Below are 16,847 nucleotides of genomic sequence, written 5' to 3'. Positions count from 1 at the left end.
TAGTAGCAGTAACTGATATGAGAATTGAAGTCAATGAATCAGAGGTACTTAGGAATATTGCAGAATTTAAATGCAAATACTGCTATAATTTTGGATGAAATATCAGCTCGGGTATTGCCTGAATGTGGAAGGGAATTGTGAATGCTTCTTACTTTGCTATTTAACTTTTTAAACTATGGTAAGGTCTCTAGAGAGTGGAAGGTGAGTAAAATAGTTCTTTTGCATAAAGTAGGATCCAAGGCTACGGTAGAAAATTAAACGCGAATGACCATCTCGGGAGCTGTGGTAAACGTATATTGGAAAAGTTGGTTAAAGACAGAATTCAGGAACGGGAGGATAAGAATAACATACTCTATGGGGAAGGCAACATGGTTTTGTTATAGGTCGGGCTTGCCTTAATAAATTTCTTAACATTCCATAATAAAGTGACAGCTGACTCACACTACGAGAAACAGCTACACAATCATACTGCGGGATTTTTCGAAAGCCATTGACAGGGTCCCATGGAATACTGGTAGCAAATTGGAAGTGATGGTGATGGATATTAAGCACCAATAATACTAATCAATATTAAGATAAGCATAATGTAATTGCACTATTACATTATGCTTATCTAACATTCACGCTAACAATGCATCCGACATTCATTGCCGGAATGGCAGACGAAGTTTGATTGTATACTTCAAGGGTTTATTCATTTATATCTCATGATTATAATTATCTCAGAGAAATTATTTTATGAGATTCAAAAATCACTATTATGTATATTTTTTCATTTTATAGGAAGTGGACGTATCGAGTAACTATTCTCAAAAAGAAGACTCTCTTAGTTACAGTAAGTATAAAAAGTATTAACTTGATTTTCTGTAAATATAGCTTATACCGTGTGTATGTGGACGAATTATTGATTTAGTGAAGTAAAAACACATATGGTACATTTTAACAAAGACTGCGTAAATATATTGTGTCGTACTCTGGGAAAAGAGGTATGAAACTTTAGAAAGATTCCTTTTTATTGAAATAACACGCGGAAGAAGAGCTGACAAGAGGATTAAGGATGCGTTATATATCTCATGCTTATGGCAAGAATGATTTCTTCATCAGTGGTTCTAGCAAGCAGTTAAGCACCACCACTCCTTGGCTTTCGTAACCGAATTTAGAGGATTAGTTGGTTAGTTCTGTGCTTCTACAAGTATTCTTTTTGTCTATAAATTGGAGTGTTCTACTGACGATTTTGCCTTGTTGCGAGACGAAAAGCGCGAGTTCCTGGGAGGGAATCCTTACTTCCCCGGATAACTCACGTCCAGCTGAAGAGCCCTCATAAAGGCTCTTCGCATCCTAGACATATTCGAACTCAGGCCTTTCCAAACAAAGGTCTTCGTTTATACTGTCTGAGCTACAGACCCGCAAACTGATTTCTTAGTACTTTCAAATCTTTAGCACAATATCAAGAAATATTGCACAAGTAGATATTCAATAGAAATGCCTGAGTAGTGTTTCAGTTAAGTAATATCTTTCAGTAAAACAGTCTTGCTCATCTCCTCTTAAAAGATGTCATTATAAAAGGTCTCTGCTTCTGCAGAGTTTGCTTTGAGTTCTTTGATTACTTCTGCTGCAGTATTATTTAATTGATTTTTATGTAGTTCGCTGCAATATCTTGTCCATTTGTGTATGATTTCGGTCATGTCCCTCAGTTCGTTATCGTCTTCACCTTTGACTGCTACTGATCTTGTTTGCCACTTCCTATTGACATTTCTTATAGGATTATGGACCACCTCTCTAGTTTGGTGTTCTCCATAATTCTCTTCATTCTCTCTGCATTGTCCCTCCAACCATTTGGTTTTATCAGGTCTTGCTGCTTTCCGTACTTCTTTGCATTTTTGAACGGTATTTCTCATCTGCTGCTCTGCAAAATCACTTATAAGTTTCAGTTCTCTTTTTTCTTGTACCTATTTCAGTGTTTTCTTATTCATTTCTTGTTGATCCTCTCTCTCTCTCCCTCTCTTTCAGGAATTACTTACTATACCGATTTTTAGTACTGCAGTCAGTCACTCTTCTCATTTATTTATATTTTTTTTTCCGCTTGTGGTCTTACGCTTAGTTTCCAGTGTGTTCTGATATGCTCTTCTTAACTTGTTTTCATTTAGTCTTGAGGCACTGAATCTTGTAAACATTAGCCTTTCACTGAATGGTTTGTATCCTATCATTGCCTTACAGACCTTGTTATTTAGTAGTATTCCTTCTAAATAACAAGCAGGTCTCCTGCTTCATGCTTACTTTCGTTTCCCGACCAGAGAACTCTACCACTATTTGTTTCTCCTGACCGTGTCCATCTCATTTCTGAAATAGCCCATAGATGCTGCATCTGTATTTCTTCATTTCTTCTTCAAGCAATGAAAATTTTCCAGTTGTCCATAATGTGCAGACATTTCATGTACCTATTGATATTCCATCCCTTACGGATTTGAGTTTGATTTCTTTGAATTTGTTTTCAGTAGCTAATTTTTCGATCCAACCCTGATTGCTCGATTGGGGAAGCGGACCTTGTTTGAACTGTGACGGTCGAACCGGTTTCCGGAGAGTTCATCGAAAAGGAAATTAATCGATAGACAATTGATCGAAAAGGCAATTAATCGAATGAACAATTCATCCAAAGACAATTCGTCGAAAATGCAATTCATGGAAACAATTCACCGAAAAGTTTAACTTCTAAAAATGTTATGATAAAAGTGATCCATTTAGAACAAATACTGAACCGTGACGAGTGAGAAAGCAATGCTAACGCAGGCTCCAATATTATTATTATTGGAGCCTGCGTAGGCTGGCATATTACTACGAGTAATATTTCATATTACTAGTAGTAATATGCGACTCTTCAATAAGCAATTATTGTGGGTTGAATTTTCTTTATCCCATAATAATTCTATTTGAATTATTATGGAATGAATAAACGTTTCAAATAGCGAATCTGATTCAGATTTGCTGTTTGAAACTTTTACAAGAAAATGTTGAACCGTTCCAGTTTTCAGTTCAGCTACATTCGAGGTAACAAAGAAATAACATGTCCAAATATGTATTACAAAAACTCTCTGATTTAGCGGAATTAGCAGAAGTTGCCGGTACAAGAAGCTGTCTGCACGGTTCTGTTTTTGTTCTAATTGGATCACATTTATCAGAAAATTTTCGGAAAAAATTTCGAAATGATATCAGCAATTTCCCATTGTTGTAATCGGCTTGCAGGCAGTTTTCATGACCGGTCATAAACAGCAGTATTCCCTTTCCCGAATGTTGAAAGGTTTCGATGTGCGAAAATTAACGATAATTCATGAATACTTCCACGTTGAAAAATGCATGGCTTGGTCACTAACATTTGCTACACAGATGTTATTAGGCGTTTTGGGTCTGAGCTTTTCGACATATTCAGGAATATTAGTCCTCAGAATATTTCCACTATAAAATCTTTATTCATGAAAAATCCCTTGAAAACTAAAATGACAAATTCCAGTAGAACTTCTCGCGGAACACTTATTCACCTTCCATGGAACACAATTTGGGAAACTCTGTACTATGAGATGTTCAACTATTTACAAGAATAAAACATCATGAAATTAACCTCACACGATTTATGAAAAACAGCACTACATGGATCTGTTCATATTTAAGCCGCTACCTGAAACAATATTCTTAGAATCTTGAGTAGAATATGAGTTGTTCTGTATCACCAGTCAAATTATTTTTTGAAAAATGTCTTATTTGGACTGCATTTCTGTTATGTGTATAGTAATAATGATAACAAGTTTTTACAATGAAAAGGTTACAGAGTATTTACATATGTATATAAATTAGACATATTATTATATTTTTGTGCAGAACAAAATTCAGTACAAATTGCAATATATTTAGTTCTTTTTAAATATATATATTTTTAAATTAGGTAAATCTTTATCTATCGTATTCCCATATGGATTAGCACTAATTATAATAATATAATTTTCACGATATAATAATAAAATTTAAACACTTTGAGCAATAATACTACATATTCTTTCAAATTAGAGATTCTAATTAATATCATTTAAACGTGCACAATTGATAAATTGATATAATACCATAACTCATGTACTATTAGTTATATTAATAATATACTGTTATTACATTTACTATTTTGTTTATCATTTACACAAGGAAATATGAGTGCATGCTATAGTTCACATTTTTTTTACAATGATTGACTAAATATGATCATACAGAGTGTGTACGATATGTCCAATTAACACATCTCATTTCTGTTTATTACAAATATATATAGATAGGTTGTATTATGTTGTCTCTACAGGGATTACGTGTGCAGTTCTGAATGTATTCATTTTTTAAAATGTACATTTCAGAGAGAGATGATTATTATTATTATTAGAGGGCGCTCTGTAGGCATATGAACGGGCGAAAGGTGATATCGCTGCTCCCGTTTTTTATAGTTTTAAACTGGTTCCAACTCCTCTTTTTAATTGGAAAGTGCGCCCAAGTAACTCTACTTGTCACGCTGAAGACAGTGATATAAAAGTCACCGAAATCGGCTAAGAAAAAGCCTAATTTTGAAGTGTTAAAAAGTGAACAGAGAAGACCGCGGTCAACAACGGACGTCGCCATCTTTACAATCACGCCACAGTTGCTCAAGGGAAGAAAGGTGAATCATGAAGGGTTTGAAACGCCTGGAGGATTTATCATCCGACGGAAATCAAATAACCTGTACGAAATGCAGTAGGATTCTACACTTAAAATGTTCTGGCTTTTCAGAAACAACATGGCAACGTAAATCCAATGCAACAATGCAACAAGGAATGGAAGTGCGTACTCTGCAGGAAGAACAAAGAAACTCACATAAGGCAGCCACATACGAAGCCGATTATAGCGGAAGCAAAATCAGACGACGAAGTGAACAGACAAAAAAATGCAGATGAGTCCTATAATTCCAGCTCTTTAAATATACTAATAGAAAACAGTCTAGAGACCATAATAGCCAGCTTAATAATTCTTGTGCAAGAACTCTTTGACAAACAGAGCGAACAAATAACAAAAAAATCTAGCGAATATGAAGATTTGGTAAAACATCATAATTCAGTAGTGATAGAAGTGTTGCAAACAGTGAAAGACATTAAAATCAGCATTAATGCACTAAATGACAGGCAACACAATTTTATGAAAGAGATATCCGAACTCTGTCAAGAACTTTATTCTCTAAAACTACAATACGAACGTTTAAATCAGCAACAACATAAAGAAGATCTTGTCATAAACGGTCTTCCTGAAACTGCACCTACAGAAAACCTCAGAGATGTAGTCATAAAATTTGGCCGTTCAAATGATACCCCCTACAACTTAACGACATTCAGACCATAAATTGGATTCCTAAGAAGAACAAGAAACAAGGTTTGCCATGACCTGCACCAGTCTTAGTTCGTCCTACAAGCAAGTACACAAGAGACAATCTCAGAAAATCCAGCAGATAGAAAAAACCAGTTACTAAGGACTTGAACGCATTGCAAGACAATACACCAATCTTCCTATTCGAATATTTAACCCCATTCAACCAGAATCTGTTGTACCAAGCAAGAAAAGCAAAAACAGAACAAAATTACCAATTTTTGTGGATCAGAGATGCCAAGATATTCTTGAGGAAGTCACAAACTTCAAAGCCAATGCAAATTAAAAGCTCAGAAGACATAGAAAGGCTTCCACAGTGAAAAAAAGTCTCCTAATTAGTTCAAAAAGAAGACCACAATAAAAATTGTGGTCTTCTTTTTGAAAAAGACCACAATATATATATATATATATATATATAATCGGTGTCATCCTCAGATAAGCTTATTAAAAAGCTTTGAGGTTGCATGGTGAGACATTACATCTCAACCGAGATCATCAACAACAACAACAACAAAAAAGGATTATTTATTACATTGAAGTGCTGTAGTTACAGCGGTTAAAAACATTAAAAGCAAAAATTGTAAAATATATATAACCTACTGTTATACTAAAAATGCTGTTAAAAAATTTAATCTTATCCAATTGCAAACTATACATTACTATCTAGAGTAACTATTGCTAACACATTATACAAAAAACGGACTTTTGTTTGAAATTCACTGTAAAAAAAGTATATGTACATTTAAAATTTAAAAAAAAATCACTGTACTCTACATTTTGTACGGAACAAAAAATATAATAGTATGTTTTATTGCAGGGGTTCCCAACCTTTTCCAGTGTCGTACCACTATATTTAGTTCAAGATATTAGATAAACCAGTAAGGCAGTGGCTCAAGTACCACCAGTGGTACGCGTACCATAGGTTGAGAATCCTTGCTTTATTGTATATATGTAAATGCTCTGTATGATGATAAATAAAATGTTTATTACACTTTAAAAAATTATAAAATTATTATTGTTATTATTATTATTATTCAGGCTATTTACAGTTACACGATTAATATATTTGCATTCTGTTCGAACAGTTCAGTGTTCATTGCTAAGTGTATAATAGCAATATTAATAGCAACTGTGATAATTGTGATCACAAGTTTATTTGATTGGGTTGGCTTATCCCAATTACTACGAAACTAGGGTTAGCTTTTATGAAGAGAATGTGATTAGCATACACTATTTATGGTTGGTATTTTTTATGGATGGAAAGTAGGCTTTGGATGAGAGTGGTTTGTGGAGTGTAGAAAGGTGTGAGTGTTAAACTGTGTTAGTATGTCTTCCCCAGTTCGTGCTTTAATTTCTGTAATTTTCTATGTGTTTCAAATTTTGTGGTAGGTTGTTATGAGATGTGCGTGTGATACTGGTGTGATTTCGCGAAACGCCCTTGTGTGTTATTAGTGCAACGGTATGTGCGACATTCTAGAGATTGTCGTGCGGAGCGCATGATTGTCGGATTATTTATAATTAACATCTGCATTTTGGAACCCTTCATTATAATTGAATTTTTCAAAAGTAAGATGCGATTTCGTTTAGGTCATGTTGAGCATTCGAGAGAGCGGTGTAGATATCTGTTTGACCTGCTAGTAGCGTGGTGTCGTCTGCGTTCTGAACGTCGTTAATTTATATGTTGAACAGATAGTAGGTGATAATGGCGCTTTGTGGTGTTTATTTGTATATTCCCGGTATAACGTGTGTTTATTTTTGTTACTTGTGTATAATTCCTGAACCACGTAGGCAGTGGTCCTCATTCCGATGAGTGTAGTTTGGTCAGCACTTGTCATGTTCATATCGAAAGCTTTGGACAAGTCAAGAAGTATAAGCACAGCGTACTTGTTTTTATCCAAAGCTTTGTTAATCGTCGCCGAAGTCTTCTAATACACTGATGGTGCTTTTTGTTTTTTTGGGGGTGGGGGGGGGGGGGGGTGGGGGGGGGGGGGGGTGGGGGGGGGGGGGGGTGGGGGGGGGGGGGGGTGGGGGGGGGGGGGGGTGGGGGGGGGGGGGGGTGGGGGGGGGGGGGGGTGGGGGGGGGGGGGGGTGGGGGGGGGGGGGGGTGGGGGGGGGGGGGGGTGGGGGGGGGGGGGGGTGGGGGGGGGGGGGGGTGGGGGGGGGGGGGGGTGGGGGGGGGGGGGGGTGGGGGGGGGGGGGGGTGGGGGGGGGGGGGGGTGGGGGGGGGGGGGGGTGGGGGGGGGGGGGGGTGGGGGGGGGGGGGGGTGGGGGGGGGGGGGGGTGGGGGGGGGGGGGGGTGGGGGGGGGGGGGGGTGGGGGGGGGGGGGGGTGGGGGGGGGGGGGGGTGGGGGGGGGGGGGGGTGGGGGGGGGGGGGGGTGGGGGGGGGGGGGGGTGGGGGGGGGGGGGGGTGGGGGGGGGGGGGGGTGGGGGGGGGGGGGGGTGGGGGGGGGGGGGGGTCATCTTCATGTCTTTCAATAAGAGGATGACACAACTCTCCCAATTCTTCAGTATATTATATATTACGAAAATCTGCTTGCTTTTCTTCCGGAAAATCAAGTAACCTTTAGTAAGTATACCAGAAGACCTGTAAGAAAAAAGAATAACATAAATCCACTCTACGTTTCCAAAGGAATCAAGGAGCATACCAATTATATCAGTGAGAACATTAAAAGCAATGGTACACTGGGAAAAATATTGTGATTATCCAAGGTAGAAATGAACCAAACAGAACATTCATTTGATACCCGAAAATATTGTTTAAAATAGATTTGAAAAACCGTTAAGTTAACCATATCCCTGCAGAGTATTGAAATTTATAGAATTTTATTTATTTGTATTCAACTACATAGACTACTTACATCTACTCAATTACTTTCTATCAATTAAGGAACAAAGAGAAAAAAAATATATATATATATATATTACCGATTGCGCAATGATGAAGAGGCAGGTGCAGATCGAATACCTTTTTTTTATATTGCATGAACAAGATTGAAATATACCTCTAATGAATGGAGACAACCCAGGTTGTGGCTTCCGTTTCCAGAGACAAATGGATTAATTGGATGTTAACATGCATTGTAAGATACATGTTGAACTGCTTCTGCTGGGCTGCAGAAAAGGCATTTATCTGAAACATCCGGATTAAAGTTTCGTAATATAGTTGAAGTGAGTAGTGTATTGTGCCACAATGTCCACTAAATATCGGATTTGGTAGCTCTTGTGCGATATTGTAGGTCCCAGTGAAATGGGGTTTGGTGAGATAATGCAGGATTTTCCAATGAAGCGCTTTGGTTCTACTGTTGTATTAGAGTGCTGCTGATTTTGTTTATATTGTAAGGTGTAAGTTTCTCCCAATGCAGCCTTGGTTTTTATCAAAAGAGATGGACACCGCATCTTCTGAGCGAAAGGGGAGGGGGCTAAGCCTCTTTTCCGTTATGCTACCTGGTATAGAAGATTGAAAAGCAGATTCCCGTATTCGAAGTTTTCGAATTACGGAAACTTCAAATCAAAGCCTTTAATTTGATTATGGTAGTACCGTTTCGTAAACGGTGCATAATTTTTAGGTGCATAATATTTATTATATCTCATAGGATCCTGCGTTGTAAATTATACAGCTAGTGTTTTCGAATAAACAAAACCCTCCTAGAGCGTGACGATAACAACCAAGAATAAAATCAGTGAAACACCTCAAAAAAAAAGACGTTTTCTAAAAAATCATCTTCACGCTTTTGTTGAAATTGAACTATAATAAGAATGGGTTTATATTCACCTCATATTATACTTTCAAACTCATAATATAGCTTTCTGTAATGTTTTCATTCTTTTGATCTCTGTTCTTCTGCAGATGTTGAAACACCTTTTTCTGTACGTAAACGTTCACAGTCTGTACACCACACGTTACATGTATGAATGGTCATTCTATCGAAAATCATTTAGCATTCTTTGCATCCTTTTAGTACATCACATATTATGGCTTTGTGATTCTCAAAACATGATCCCTTATAAAACTATGAATGACAGTCAGAGAATTTCATCAAGTTAACTCTACCATCACATCTTTTGTGCCGATCACCAACATTTATCCAATCATGGGTGGAATGGTAATCATCTCGAGCAAAAGTGTTGATGGGAGAGAAATCCACCAAATGTAACAATAACATCATGGTGACATTGCAAATGTAACTCCCTTTCTTTTCTCTCAAATGAGAACATGCGTATGAAATTTAAAAATGGTTTTCAGTCGAATAAATTATGATTTGATATTCGTTTCTTAGAAATATTTGTAAGGACATTAGTACCTTTAAGGAGCCATCCCCTGCAGTAATATTTTTTATTTTACATAACTACTGTGCCTTATCTCTTGGTATCCAGAAAATTCACTGAAAACAATATATCAAAATACAATTTATCAAAAAAAAAAAAAATTAATCTTCCTTGAAGGCACCCACCTAACAAACGACCGCCTATAGATTCCTTCGCTGCCGATCAACAGGGGATCTGCTCAGATATATCACCAAGCTCTGGACAAATGCTACGGAGAAGTTTGGAGAATTTCAAGTGGTAACTTGATATTCGATTCACTTGATTGGTAACTTGATTCACATGATAACGCCAAAGCTTTTGACTCGGTCTGGTACAAACGCCTACTGAGCAAACTAACATCATTCAGTCTGTCTCAGGACTTCTGCAGTTGGATTGCTAACTTTCTTTCTGGACGCCTACTATGTGTGTCTGACTGAGGATGGTTTCTTATCCTCTCATCATTCAACTAATGCTGGGGTTTCACAAGGTTCTGTCCTTTCGCAAACCCTTTATCCGCTGTATATCAATGACCTACTTCGGTTGACCTCCAACTCAATATACAGTTTTGCAGACGACAGCACACTACACTCCTCACTTTCATTTGATAAACCTCACCCTATACAACTCACCACGACCTAGAAAATCAACCTCCACTACCTTCAATTTCATTTCCAAGCCATACAATAATGGGAGTAGGATAACATCATCAATTTCAATGCTAATAAAACCCAGTTCTGTCCTGTTTCCCATAAAAAAGAACCATTTTCCCCCAGTATCCTTTTTGACATACACAAATTTCCAGACAGTTTCAGTTCTCTTTTCTTAGAATTACCCTCACATCAAACCTTTCCTGTCATAAACACCATAGAAACGTTGCATCTTCTGCTTCAACAAAACTGGGATTTCTATTTCACTCAAGATCTATTTCACCTTTCCTGTTATAAACACATTAGAACCGTTGCAATTTCTGCTTCAACAAAACTAGGATTTCTCTTTCAGGGGTACTTCACCCCTGAACCGCTGTTAACATTATACAAATCACAAATCCTCCAAGCCATTGAATACTGCTCTCACATATGGAATGGGACCCTAAAATGGGACCCTTTCCTCTTTATTGAGTCAAGCTTGACTCAATAAAGAGGAAAGCAATTAGAGTTATTAATGACCTATCTCTTACCAACTCATTCCCCACTTTCGGACAGGCATTTGGTTTCGGCAATATGTGTATTCTACAAATATTTCCATAGAAATACTCATCTGAAATAACATTAATAATTTCCCCACTTGGTTCTAAGCTCGTTGGAACATGTGCAGCTGTTACTCAACATCCCTTCAGAGTGCACGTTGAAAAACAGAACAAGTTTCTTTTCCTCTTTCTTCATCCTCTGCAACTGATGTAGTTTGGAACAGTCTTTCCTCCCTGTTGTGTTTCCCAAGGAATACAATATACAGGCTTTCAAATCAAATGTAATGAAGTTTCTCATTCCCCAACCCAGTGCACATACAGTACTAATGTACTATAGGTTGATCGACCAACCTCTTGTGAATGGGTTCAACTTAAAAAAGCATCAATTAAACAATAAATCGAAAGACAGTTCATCGAATAATAGATAATCGAAGAGTAATTAATCCAAAGGCAGATTCTCGAAAATATCATTCCCCAATCGGTAAATAATCTAAATAGCAATACATAGAAAGGCAGTTCGTCGAAAATCAACAATTCATTAAAAATCACAATTCTTTGAAACTACAAATCATCGAATGACCAGTTCATCGAAAAATGAATTATAAGACGTGAAGTATAGTGAATTTATTAAAAAGAACTGCAGTTTTTATCGGATTAACTTCTGATGCAGTCGAAGCTTACCATGATATTCCTTTTATGCAGATGTGTATGGTAAATTTTCTTCCTTGTCTTTTCTTCTGAGAGAAATTCATTTCAGTCGGTATATGCGTTTCGTATATTTTATACGTTTAACACATTCCGGATAGGATAATGTTAAAAATATTTATATGAACATACTTTATCTCATGCAATTCTTACGTTACTAATTAAAGGCACTATTACTACTAATTATTATTAATAATATGAGGTGCATTATTATTATTATTGTTAGTAGTAGTACTACTACTAATAATAATGGTTATTATTCCCCCCCCCCTCATAATTCTATCTCATCAACCTAATGGTTGGTGGGATAGCAATGTTTCACTACTAGATAAGAATTCTAGAACTACATGGTTTCCTATTGTCTTACTTGTCCGATAATTGTTTCATATCTGTAAATATATATGTTCCTGTGACTGGTTTACCTGTTTCCCAGGGAAACCCTACTATCTCTGTATGAGGTCTGCTTATTTACCTTCTGCTGAAATGGACTGGTAATAATAATAATAATAAATCGTGTGATGATACACGGCTGTGATTCCCCTTTACGGGGAGGAACGGCACCATCTGTCCCCCCCCCCACATTTTATCAGGGCTCCGGAACCGGAATAGCCTGACGTATTAGACCTATCGCTGGATCAGTATTCCTGACTGTAATCCGTGTGTGTTCACTGGACAGGCTTACCTACTTGCGGGATGAAAAACCCCAGATAAACTAGTAAAAAACCCTGCTGTCCACGCCCAAGACCGGCTAACTTGGCTATTGCGGAGGAAGATCCTTAAGCTCCTCGCGTCGTCGACGAGAATCGAACCTAGGACACTCCTTCCCCAGGCATATGGTTGCGAAGCGCACAGCCACTAGGCTAACCGCACGGAATGGAGCGGTAATAATTATTCATGACAGAGACGGGATTCGAATCCAAGTATGTCAACTAAAGCCCTTCGTTTATACTCACTGAACTATCGAGACTCCATTTAGTAGTAGTAGTATTAATCGTATTACTAGTAGTATGTGACTTCCGCGCGCGCGCGCACACACACCAGTCATATGGATTAATTTTAGTCAGATTTCGTATTTGAAATGTTTACAAAAATTTGTTAACCATCCTATTTTTCAGTTCAATTATATTCATTATTACAAAGGAACAATGTATCGAAATTATATATTACAATAACTCTTTGATTTAGGAGAATTCGAAGACCTCTATAAAAGAAGTTGTCTGGGGGATTTAGTTTTAGTTGCAACTGGATCGCTTTTATTATAACATTTTCGTAAAGAAGTTTCGAAATTTAATTAGTAACGCCGCTCTGGCTGAAATTGAATGAAATTTTATAGTTAAGATCTATATTAAAAATTGTTAGTTTTAGTTTCAAGTTTAGTGCAAAGAAGTTTGTTTACAGATAAATCACTATGAACGCAATGAAGCATTATGTATATTTAGAGAAAATTTGTCGTGAATAAAAAAAATAAGAATTATGTTTCACTGACTAATTACATGTGTTGTCTATATTTTTGTAACATTGTATATTGTTACCGAATACTTTTAAACAATAGTTCGCAAAAAAAAATACTTTTCATCGAATTATCACAGAATTGATAGAAAAATTATCGGTGAATTGTTTTTTCGATCAATTACTTTCGCAATAAATTGATGAATGTTTTATTTGATACATTGCCTTTTCGATTAATTGCCATTCGTTAAATTGTTGTTCAGTCTTATCCAATCCTATCTTAACTATCTTCCCTAAAATACTAAACCCTTCAATTTCTATTCCTGTAAGTACAATATCTGCTGTTATCAAGTCTCACTAATGCTTATAACTTTCGGAGCTTCACTCCATGAATTGACTATTCATGATGTAAAGGTGAGTGGCGGCCTATTCAATATTTTTGTTTGAGAGACTAGATTCCTCACTTGGTAATTCTCACGCTAAATTGACTCATTCGTTGCATCACACAAACATACTTGCTTCCACCCTAATTGCTTATGTTTACCTGAATTAGGCTTCAGCATGCTCGGTGAACAAGTCTCTATCTCTCTCTCTCGACACGTAATACCCAAACCATGCAATCCATCAGCATTATACGAGTATAAATCCTTCTTTCCGTCAGAATACAGAACAAAAAATGCTACACCATTCCTTACAATTTCATTCCAACAAATCCGGGTTATTTTTATCCTAATTCATCCCGGTTTGACTAGGTGGGGTTTGACTTTAGCGTAGTAGGTGAAGAAAATATCTCGGAGAGAAGGAAGACTCCTACTCCATAAGAAGAAAAGAAACAGTAAAATAGTGATGACACATTCGTATCCCTCGAACACACTAATAGCATTGAGGAGGGGCAAGAAGAACAGAAAAACAGGTAGGAACCAGTCTACGGATAATATTACAGTTGTATATTTCAAGATGCAAGCATGGTCCATCATCAGTTACCTCGTTTGATACTCCCGTCCTCACTAACATGAGTCCTTGAGGAACTCAACCATACAGTACTGTATATACGTGCACAATACAATAATTAATCCAATATCACTACTTAATATATAAACTGATTAGAGCGATGGTATTTACTTTCATTTGGATATGTTTAGTTAAATAAAACATTAAGTCCCCTGTAAACAGCCCTTCATTATCTACATTAAGGAAATTATTCCTTAAGCAACAACATAGAAAAATGGAAAATTACGGTATATTTGATACTTCCAGAAATAACTGAAAGGAAAACTAGTAAGAAAGAAAGTAATAACAAATAAAAGCTTCGATTACCAGATCAGGACTGAATGGCACAATCATCAGTTGATATTTTGACATCACAAATAGTTCAAATATAAAGATTTCTGATAATCACTTTTATTGGTAGTTTTAGAATAACTAGGAGTCCTCGTTTTTTCATATAAAGGTTTGCACAGTAAGAAAACTATTTCTGGAATAATTTGTACTGATGTTGACAGAAGGGGCACTTATAGCTTTTCTTTGTTGTCAGAATCAGCGAAACTTCAATTTATTTTTTCCCTACAAATATTAAAATTAACAGTTGTAACAGACAAAATTACTTAAACAAAAAATGCATTTTGAAATATTTTTGTCCTTTTTACACAAATTGAAGCACATGGTTTTCTGAATATTTTAAATAAACAATGTTCAATCCATGAATTATATGACCGCTCGAGCTCAATTATAATCATGAGGTTAGGTGAATAAGCATCTGCCTAATAAATCTTCTTTAATTCATTAGTGTTTAAGCAAAGGAATATCTGGATTTTAATGACATCGATCTGAAATTTGGTTAATTTTTACACCTTCTCACTTTAATAATGAATAAAAATATATAATTTAGTAAAATAAGCTATAAATATTAAACCTTAAATTTATTTATAAAACGCTTTGTTTATAAAAATTGTAAAACATAGTACTATGCAAAATTTTATGAATGAATGTATCTTTATAGATTCCTTTTGAAATTAAAATTATTTTATGCTGATTTCTTGAGTACTGTTATGTGCAATCCCCCATAATCAAAGCTTTTACAATTTTGGACACGTGATAGCTTAAAACTGTACGATCTCTCTCTCTCTCTAGGCTGACGTAAAACGGCTGTCTGATACACACAATGAGCACTCTCAAACCAGTCCCTTCCAAAACGTGCTCTTTATATAATTTTCACTATTACAAGGTGAATAAGTAAGGTGATGTTTTGGACACCTCCAGTGTTCAAACATCCAGTGTCCAAAACATCAAGGCGGTTGGAAAATTCACTCTCTCTTTCTCTCCGTGATACTTAAATCTCCTTATAACCATGAGACATTTCAATAACTTTACCATCTGCTGCCACTGGTATTATTTGGCATTAGGTCCGAATATCCCTACACGCAGAATTTAAAAGAATATAGAAAAAATACATAAATAAAAGCTGCTTTCTCTAAGATGAAACAAAATCACTTTCATTTCAGAAGTCACCAAAAGATTCCTTTCGTTACAAGGAAAATCGAAAACTAAATCTTTTCAACGGAAGAAGGCAATATTAATACTTCTTCCAATTATACTACACAATCGACTTCAGTTGCATAAAATCGATTTTATTTTCTTCGGCCCATGTTCTTTCGTCTTTCCCTTGTATATCACCATACTTAGTCTTAAATCATAATTAAACTCACTGTGCTAAAATACTAAAGCATTCTCCTATCCCTACTTCCTTTTCATCTGGTGCCAGCACTTGAGTATATATCTTTTGCCACATTTATATTTATCGCACATACGAAAGCTTCAATAGCACCACACCCACTATATACTGCTCTTATGTGAAGACTAATTTTGGTAGTTGTCACTTCTATTTCCATCTTCTCTGTATCTTCTTCTGCAGCTTCTCCCACTTAAGTGGGGTCACTGTTTATAATGAGTCTCCTCCACACCTTCCTGTCTTGGGCTGTCACTACATCCAAGTTCTTCATCTTCAAGTCCTCTTCTACCAGTTCCCTCCATCTCCTCTTTGGCCGCCCACGCTTCCGCCTTCCATGCACATCCATCTGTATGACCCTTCTTCCCACATATTCATCCTCCCTCCTCATCACATGACCAAACCATCTCAACCTTGCCTCCTGTATTTTCGCTTCTAAGTTCGTAACTTTCACTGTTACCCTGATATAGTCATTTCTCAGACGATCCTTTCTGGTCACACCGCACATCCACCTAAGCATTCTCATCTCTGCTACTTCCATCCTGCTGATATTATTTTTCTCAGGGCCACAGTTTCTATAGCATATGTGATAGCTGGCCTCACTACTGTCATATAAATTTTGCCTTTCAGATTGATCGGCACCGTCTTATCGCATAACACTACAGCCATCTCCCTCCAGTTCCTCCAACCCGCTTGTATCCTGCATCCCACTTCCTTCTCAGCTCCTCCATCTTCTTCCGCTGTTAAAACTAAGTATCTAAAGTCTCTAACCTTCCTGATGACATTTTCTTTCAGCTCCAGATCTGTCTCCTGGCCGCCGCCCACTGCGCAACACATATACTCTGTCTTACTTCTGCTCAGTCTCATACCTCTCTCTTCCAGTACTTTTCTCCATCTTTCCAGTTTAGTTCCCGCTTTTTCTCTTGAATCTACACACAAAAAGATGTCATCTGCATACAACATTATCCAAGGCGCATCTTCTCTCACCTCCTCTGTTACCACCCCCATCACAATATTAAACAGAAACGGACTTAATGCTGACCCTTGATGCAAGC

Source organism: Typopeltis vanoorti, chromosome 6, assembly GCF_054136105.1.
Source record: "Typopeltis vanoorti isolate ZY-2024b chromosome 6, IOZ_Tvanoo_1.0, whole genome shotgun sequence".
Lineage (NCBI taxonomy): Eukaryota > Metazoa > Arthropoda > Arachnida > Uropygi > Thelyphonidae > Typopeltis > Typopeltis vanoorti.
This window is presented reverse-complemented; position numbering follows the sequence as displayed.